Source organism: Ochotona curzoniae, unplaced genomic scaffold, assembly GCF_017591425.1.
Source record: "Ochotona curzoniae isolate NIBS_2020 unplaced genomic scaffold, NIBS_Ocur_1.0 contig_523, whole genome shotgun sequence".
Taxonomy (NCBI): domain Eukaryota; kingdom Metazoa; phylum Chordata; class Mammalia; order Lagomorpha; family Ochotonidae; genus Ochotona; species Ochotona curzoniae.
In genome coordinates, this window is record NW_024466459.1 from 12,281,952 (window position 1) to 12,291,162 (window position 9,211).

Sequence of the window (9,211 nt, forward strand, 5' to 3'; positions counted from 1 at the left end):
GGCTTCAGATTGGCTTAGCTCCAGCCATCGAGGCCGCCCGGGGAGTGATCCAGTAGATGAAGATCATTCTCTGCGTCTCTCCTTCTCTCTGTAGATCTGAATTTCCAATAAAAATCAATAAAATCTTAAAAACAAAATAAATAGCCTATAAACATAAACAAGTATATATGAAAAAATTTTAATATGATCCATAGAGGCTATTAAAGGCTATGTCTTTCTGACTTTGTTTTACATTTTCTCCGTGAGAAATGCCATTTTAATGACATTGAACATCTTCTCATGTGTTTATTTGGTCCTTTCTGTTCAAATCTTTTGCTCAGTTTTGAGATCATTCTGACCTGCTGAGTGTTGATATGATTAGTTTCAGAAATAAAAATTACTTCCTTGCTTGAAGACAAGGTCCTCCGAGCTTCCTCTCCTGTAACAATCCCAGCGTCCTGTTACTGAACGCCCTGGGAGGCCGCAGGTGAGGATCCAGCACTGGGCTTCCTGCCATCCCTGCCCGACACCTCCACTGAGTTTCGGACCCCTAGTTTGACTTGGCCCAGACCTGGCTGTTGAGGCGTTTGGTGAATGAATGAACCAGTGAGTGGAAGGTGTCTCCCTCTTGCTCTGTGTATGACTATCTTATCTCTCAAACAAAATACAAGTGAATGAAAAAATTTTAATGTAAAATAAATGCTGAAATACTAGTGGGGGCACAAAAGAGATAAACATGATAAGAAAAATGTACGTCCCTTTCAGTGCCAGTGAATATGTATATATTTAATATGTAACTAGTTCTTTCATTCTTTGTAGCTTTTTTGTGGCCTGCCCCATTGTGAACATGCATGGGATTGATCACAGTCTTACCCAGACAGTAAAACCGCAGGTCAAGTCAGAGAGATTCTCAAGTACTTGTTTTACGTCTTCTCTAACTTCATCTGAATTTCATCTTTTATTTTTATTTTTTTTTTTGTTTTTTTTTTTTAAAGATTTATTTTTATTATTTTTTCATTGGAAAGGCGGATATACAGAGAAGAGAGACAGAGAGGAAGATCTTCCGTCCGATGATTCACTCCCCAAGTGAGCACAACGGGCTGATACTATGCCGATCTGAAGCCAGGAGCCTCTTCCGGGTCTCCCACGCGGGTGCAGGTTCCCAAAGCTTTGGGCCGTCCTCGACTGCTTTCCCAGGCCACAGGCAGGGAGCTGGAAGGGAAGCGGGGCTGCCGGGATTAGAACCGGTGCCCATATGGGATCCCGGGCGTGCAAGGTGAGGACCTTTAACCACTTGCGCCACCGCGCCGGGCCCTGAATTTCATCTTTTATAAGAGGGAACGTTGACCTTCTCCATTTATTAAATGTTTCTACAGGAGCAACAGTGAAAGACATTTTATATGATTAATTACATTTCACAAATATTGATCCAATTCAGAAGTATGACATACAAACTCATTGTATCACCTGCTTTTGGGGGAATTAGGTTTAAGACCATCTGAGTCTAGGATCATTAAATTGTTGATATTGGGGCCCGGCGCTGTGGCGCAGTGGTTAAGGTTCTCGCCTTGCATGCCCGGGATCCCAAATGGACGCCGGTTCTAATCCCGGCAGCTCCACTTCCCATCCAGCTCCCTGCTTGTGGCCTGGGAAAGCAGTCAAGGACGGCCCAAAGCCTTGGGACCCTGCACCCGTGTGGGAGACCCGGAAGAGGTTCCTGGCTCCTGGCATCAGCCGTTGCGCTCACTTGGGGAGTGAATCATCGGATGGAAGATCTTCCTCTGTCTCACCTCTCTATATATCCACCTTTTCAATAAAAATTTAAAAAAAAAATAATAATTTAAAACATGTTGATATTGAAGAAACTTCTGCGAAAAAACACAGAACAAAGGCAGGTAGTGGTACTATGAGCTGAGTACAACAGGACACCCACGTCCCCTGTCAGTGTCTGGGATCCATCCCAACAGCACATCCACCCAAGACTGGTAACTTGCCATTTTGAAAATAGTTTCCACAATATCAAGTAAAAATGGCATTTACGTGTGATGGAAGGGGAAAAGGAAAGGAGAAAGGAAATGTGTGCAGCAGGGAGAGAAGATGATGAACTCTTATCTAAAGTTCTGAAATCATCAGGATAACTAAGCAGACTAGGCATGACTCAGGAGAAATCTTGACAGGAAAACATAACTTCATAATTTAATGATCTGGGCCCTGCGTGATAGCATAATGGTTAAGGTCCTCACCTTGCACGCCCGGGATCCCATATGGGTGCAGGTTCTAATCCCAGCAGCTCCACTTCCCATCCAGCTCCCTGCCTGTGGCCTGGGAAAGCAGTCGAGGACGGCCCAGAGCCTTGGGACCTTGCACCTGCGTGGGAGACTAGGAAGAGCTCCTGGCTCCTGATTGGTTCAGCTCCAGCCGTGGCGGTCACTTGGGAAGTGAATCATCGGAAGAAAGATCCTCTCTGCACATCTGCCTTTCCAATAAAATAAATAAATCTTTATAATTTAATGATCTGAATATCAGAAAGTCGGCAGCTTAACTAGTTACTGCTTCCCCTAAAATGCAGGCTTACCTGAGGAGGGGCAAAACTGCACTCACCTCTAAAAAAGAACAAGGTGCTGAGGGGGATAAAGAACTAAATACTGGGCCCGGCGCGGTGGCACAGTGGTTGGGGTCCTTGCCTTGCATGCCCGGGATCCCACATGGGCGCCGGTTCTAATCCCAGCAGCCCCGCTTCCCACCCAGCTCCCTGCTTGTGGCCCGGGAGGGCAGTCGAGGACGGCCCAAAGCTTTGGGACCCTGCCTGGGGGAGGCTCCTGGCTTCGGATCGGCATAGCATCGACCGTTCGACCTTTGCGCTCACTTGGGGAGTGAATCATTGGACGGAGGATCTTCCTGTCTCTCCTCTCTGTATATCCGCCTTTCCAATTAAAAAAAAAATCTTAAAAAAAAATATATATATAAAAAAAGAACTAAAGTACTATCATTTAAAAACTAATAATAAATTAAAAAATCAAACTCCTTGGAGTTGGTTTGTTCCTGCTATGCCTTTGCATTCTGGCTCCAAACACTTGGGACTTGTCATTTCTTTTCCTCCCCGCCCATCAGATTTGGGGGAGTGAGGGTGGGGGGACGTGGGGTGCGAGGACCCTGGACCAAGTCTGTGGTGGGCTTCAAGGCCCCTCCTTCGAATCCCCACCTCCAAGACAGGGGCTGAAGAGAAAGGGGGAGAGCCCGAGTTCACCCTTCCCCACCTCGGACCCGAGTCCCCAACCTACTCGGCCCCTTCCCGCAGCGGGGAGGCCCTCCGGCCCGAGGCCCGGGCTGGCGAGGGGTGGACGGGGCAGTGGGCTCCAGGCCAGCGGGGAGGCCCTCCGGCCCGAGGCCCCACAACCCGCGGCCCGGACCGGCGGCGAGGCGCGGGCCGGGGGCGCCCAGCACCCCCACACGCATCCCCGCTCCCCCAGCCGCGTCCAGGGCCCTCACGGAGCCCGCTCCCCTCGACTGCCCGACCCCGGCCGGGCAGGCTCCTCACAGGCTCCCGGTGGTAGCCGCCTTCCCTTCCCTACCAGCACCCCGACCTCCTCGTGCCCCCCACGCCCGCGGCACCAGTGCCAACGGCGGCTCCCCAACGGCTCGACCAAGCCTACAGTGAGGGCGGGGAAATATCCGCCCTCCTCTGCCTCTCATTGGCTCTTCCGGGACTCCTCGTGGACGCCATTGGCTGAGGGAGGGTGTCCGTCTGGGCGATGGGGCGGGACATAGGGGGAGAGGGATGCTGGTGCTTCGGCGTCTCTGTCTCTCCATCTCGCTGTCTCTGTCTCGGTCTGGGCCCTTGGACGTGAGACCCCTGAAACAAGAGGACTGGCCGGGGCCCTGAGACGGGGAGAGGTGGCACTACGATTGGGAATGCCAGCAGTGCTTCTCACCAGTAGGCCAAGAACTTCCTCTTCCGGGTCTCCCACGTGGGTGCAGGGTCCCAAGGCTTGGGCCGTCCTCCACTGCTTCCTCAGGCTTCCAGCAGGGAGCTGGATGGGAAGTGGAGCTGCCGGGATTAGAACGGCGCCCATATGGGATCCTGGGCGTGCAAGGCGAGGTCTTAAGCCACTAGGCCCCCACACGGGGCCCAATACATGTGATTTTTATTAGTGTATTAAATAATCTGGCATACCTGGGCCCAGACCTGGATGGAGTTCATGATCCCAAGATCCACTCTTCGCCCAGTTCTCTCTCTCAAAGAATATCTTAAAACAGAGACACAATGGAGTAGTGCTAAGCTTTTGAAGCTGGTAGCTATGAGCACTAGCACTGTGGCTAGTCCAAGCTGAGATGGGCCGTAAGTATGCAGTCAGCACACACCAGGTTCCAGAGGCACAACATGAAAACATTTACAATGGTTCATTAGGGCTTGGCAGCGTGGCCTAGCAGCTAAGGTCCTCACCTTGAACGCGCCCGGGATCCCATATGGGCACCGGTTCTTATCCCCGGCAGCCCTGCTTCCCTTCCAGCTCCCTGCCTGTGGCCCGGGAAAGCAGTCGAGGACGGCCCAAAGCTTTGGGACCCTGCACCCGCGTGGGAGACCCAGAAGAGGCTCCTGGCTTCGGATCGGCATAGCATCGGCTGTTGCGCTCACTTGGGGAGTGAATCATTGGACGGAGGGTCTTCCTTTCTGTCTCTCCTCTCTGTATATCTGACTTTCCAGTAAACAAATAAATCTTTTTAAAAAATGGTTCATTAGCATTTTTATTGATTACATGTTGATCACATATTTTGGGTACTTTGAATATACCTGTACAGAAATGTAGAACCACCTCATCCAAGGTCAGTTTCTTCAGGACATAGCCCATCAGATGTAGTGCACACACCATGGTCTCAGGACCTCAGCTCAGGACAACTTCACAGGACCTAGTAGGACATACATTGCAGGGTTTTTAAATTTTTTTCAGGTTTCTACAGAGCAGCAGCAAAGGGGGCTGTTCCTTGCTGTCAAACTACATCAGCATCCAGGCGTAGGAGACAGTCATTTAATGACACCCTGGAGATCCCAGCGTGGGGAAGAGTATTCCAAGGGTGTCACTGGCGCGATTTGGATCGTTCTGAGAAGTCACTGGTTTCATCGTCCTAGGGTTGAGAAAATCCAAGATCTGTTGCATCCACAAACCCAGAAGCATGCTGCAAAGCTTGGCCAGGAGAATCTTCCACGTTGTTCTGCTTTCCATCCTGTGCTGAAGCTGTTGATGTCCACTGCTGGTCTAGATGAACTGGCTGTCATGTTCTTTATGCACATCTGGACATGTCCACTGCACAGGCATTAGCAATTGAGAAAGCCCAATCTTGATACACGTACTCCAAGGCTGGACCACACATCCCGTGATTTTCGCTGTGGCTGGGGTCTGAGTGTAGCAGACTAGTACCAGAGCAGCCCAAGGAACCTCACCCGGGGCGACCTTGGATTTGACTCTTGTGCGTACCAGACAGTACAGGGTCAGGTTCAGTTTGTCATCCGCAGCAGCCAATACACATACTGGTAGATGCAGCTGCCTGGTCAGTTCCCTCCCAGCTCCATCCCTTATGCGAATCAGTGGTTGCTGTGGCCCAGCCTATCCAGCCCACCGCAGAACCATCCCTCACATGCACTAGTGAGTACCATGGCCTAGTAAGGAAGACACCTAATAATCCTCACCAGGCCCTTCAAGCCCTGGATTTTGGGTGCCAACCTCTGCTGCAGCCTAGTCTTGCCCAGCCCAGCACCCATCCAGTTTTTCTGCACACCTGTGGGTGCTGGGGCTTACCTCAGCCCAATTCACTCTCAGACCCAACATTCACATATGCTGACAGGTGCCGCCACCTTGTCCAGCCTGACCCCCCCACAGCTCTAGCTCTTGTGCTCACCAGCAATAGGTAGGACCCAGCAAGGGAGTGCCTACAGCTCCTTTGCCAGGCATTTTCCCAGTCCCATAACTTGTGCTTGCCAGGAGCTACTGCAGTCCAATCTCACATGGCTAGCACCCAGTCCCGGTACTTGCCAGCTGGTATTATGGCCCAGCACATCTGGCCCACACCTATTCTGTTTCTCATGCCTGACAGTAGGTACAGCAATTTGACCCAGCATGGTCTGCTCCCAGGCTGGCCTGCCCCATTCCCAACTCTAACACTCATAGTGAAAACAGTAGCCCAGTAAAGGAGTCCCTAAGATTCCCCTAGCAGTCTCATTCCAAGCCCTGGGTCTTGTGTGTACCAGTAGGTGCTGTGGCCCAATCTAAGATGACCCATGCCTGGTCTTGGTATTCAGAAACAGGTATTATAGCCTGGCTCTTCCTGGTCTGCCTCCATTCCCAGTTCTTGCTGGCAGGTGCAGCAGCCTAGCTCAGCCTGCCCACCTCCATGTGAATTTGCAGTATTGCAGTCCAACCCAGCCTGCCAAACACCCTGTTCAGACTCCCACTTATGCCAGAGTGTGCTGTGGAATGATCCAGCCCAGCCCGCACCCAGTGTGGCCCACCCCCAAACCCATCTTACACATGTGTCAACAGGTGCTACATTCCAGCCTGGTCTAGATGCTCACAGCCCTGGCTGGTGCTGTGCCTAGCAGGACAGTTCCCCAAGTTCCCCTACCAGGCCTGGTTCCAGCAATGGCTCTTGTGTGTACCTATGGGTGCTGCTACTCAGACTGACATAGACAGCCCACAGCTGGCACCCACCAGCAGGTACTACAGCTTAGCCTGACTGGCACAAACCCATTCCAGCTAACACCAATGGGTCCTACAGCCTAGGCCAGCCTGAACCTCTGCCAGGTCCAGTTCTCATGTGATGTGGTAGATGCTGTGACCTAGCTTGGCCTGTTTCACACCCATTTGGGCTCTCATGACCACTGGGGGGTGCTAGAAACTAGCCCAGCCTGGCCCACTCCCAACCCAGCCCATACACATGCTGATGGGCGCTGCAGTCTTTCCCAGCATGGTCCTCCTACAGCTTTCACAATCACTTAGTGGGACTGCAGCCTGGAGTTTCTCTACCATGCCTGTTCCCAGCCCTAGATCTTGCGCATGCTGGTGAGTGCCATCAATCCAGCCTGACATGGCCCACCTGCAGTCTCAGCTCTTATTGGCAGGTGTTGCAGCCTAGCCCAGTTGGGCAAGGCCCACACCTTGGCCTGGCACACCCCCAGCCTTGGCTGTTATGCTCCCCAGCAGGAGCTGGGGCTTAGTAGGAAGTTCCCCAAGTTCCCCTACCAGGTCTGCTTCCAACCTCAAATATCATATATGCCAGTGGGGTCAGTGGCCCTGTTTTGCATGGTGTGTTGCCAGGCTTGGTCCTTGCATGTGTCGGTGGGTGCTGTATCCTGGCACCACCCAGCCTTATCCTGGCTTCAGTTCCCAAGAGTATCAGGTGGGTTCATGTTAGGTGAGTTCTGTGGTCCAGCCTGGGTCAGCCCATCACCATCCCCAGCTCTCTGCATAAACCAGCAAGTGTTGCAGTTCCACAGAGGAATGCCTACAATTCCCCTACAGAATGTGACCTCAGATCCAGTTTTCTCACATTCTGATTGTACCGTCTATCACTCTCAAATGGATTTAGCACAAAATGTCCCAAATAGTGACCACAGTCAGTGAGGGCAGTGCAGGCAGCCAGCAAGGGCAGTGTTCTGGATACTTAACTTACAGGCTTTAGCCAAGTAGAAATCTTGGGCCTGAGGAGGGTGAGGGATGTCAGGGGAGCTGCCAGGTGCAAATGCCAAGAGGGCACCAGGGCAGTTGGGGTATAGGTTAATTTCAGAACCAAGTGCCCCTCACCTTGGTCTAGGGTCCTGTGTTTCCTCACTTCTGTCTCTAATGTGCAGAAAGGTTGTGGCCCCAGGCCTACCTTCCATGTATAAAACTGGCTCTTGGAGTTGGGGCTGGGAATGGCATTTAATAATGCCTCTCCCACAAGTGAGATCCTACCACTACTTGGATTAAATCCACAGTTAAAAGCATGTGGGTGTCCAGTATACTTAACGGTTGAGCACTATGGCTTTAAAATAAGGACATGGAGACACATTATTCACTTCAAGTTGCCAGTTACTGTGACTAAAAAGAGTATTTCACCCAAATTGGCTCAGCAAAAGCATTGGTGGTTTGGCGCGGGATGCCTTGCCCCAGATTGAGCAAACAATATACTTATGTGCTTTGCGCACAGCCGCCATCTCCTGGTGCTGTGGGGACCCCTTGAAGTAATCTTGTCTGCTCTTCAGGAGTCTCTCGGCCTTCTTTCCCAGGCCTTCAACCTTGCCGAAGAGATCTACAGGCTTGTCTCTCTTCTCATCTCACACTGCAGGTATTTGTGAAGCCACATAGCAGCCCAGGTCCTGAGAGGGGCTGGGAGATGGGTGAGAAGGAAATGCACACCCAAGGGCACATCTGGGTACAGATCTCAGCTCCACGAGGCACAGCCCTCACAGCATCTGGGGGTGGCTGCTTGACACAGTGTGTGGAGCTTCAGGAAGTCAGTCCTTATTGCCCAACTGATCACATGCGGAAACGAAGGAACTGTCTATAATGCATTCAGTAATAGTGCTGAGCCATCCCCGAGGGCAGGGCTGGATGCTGGGCCCCGGGGGAAGAATGTGGGAGCGGTGAGGAGTAGAAGATGGGGTCTTACCCTGTCAGCATTCCAGTTGAACTATCAAAACCTAAGAAAGAACTGGGTTTGAGACAGACACTGCCTTTGTAGGCAGCACCTCAAAAAGAGACCCTGGGATAGATAGGATTGTTGGCTCCAGTTCTCTGCCCCTGTATGATCCACACACTGCCCTGATCTCATTGTGGGTGGACCATCCTCTGCTGCCCGCTGGCTTTGGGCTTGCCCATGTAGCCAGTGTTGGCTCATGGAATGAAGAAGCAATTAAAGGGGTCCAGAGTGCCTAGTGCCTGAAGTCCTCACCTTGCAAGCACTGGAATCCCATATGGGTGCCAGTTCATATCCCAAAGGCCCCACTTCCCATCCAGTTTCCTGCTTGTGGCCTGAGAAAACATTGGAGGATGGCCCAAAGCCTTGGGACCCTGCACCCATGTGGGAGACCTGGAAGAGGCTCCAGGCTCCTGGCTTCGGATTGGTGCAGCTCTGGCTGTTGTGGCTACTTGGGGAGTGAATCAACAGACAGAAGATCTTCTTCTCTGTGTATCTGACTTTCCAATAAAAACAAATCTTTAAAACGGCAATGAAAGTTGCTGGTTCTGCCACTAGTCTT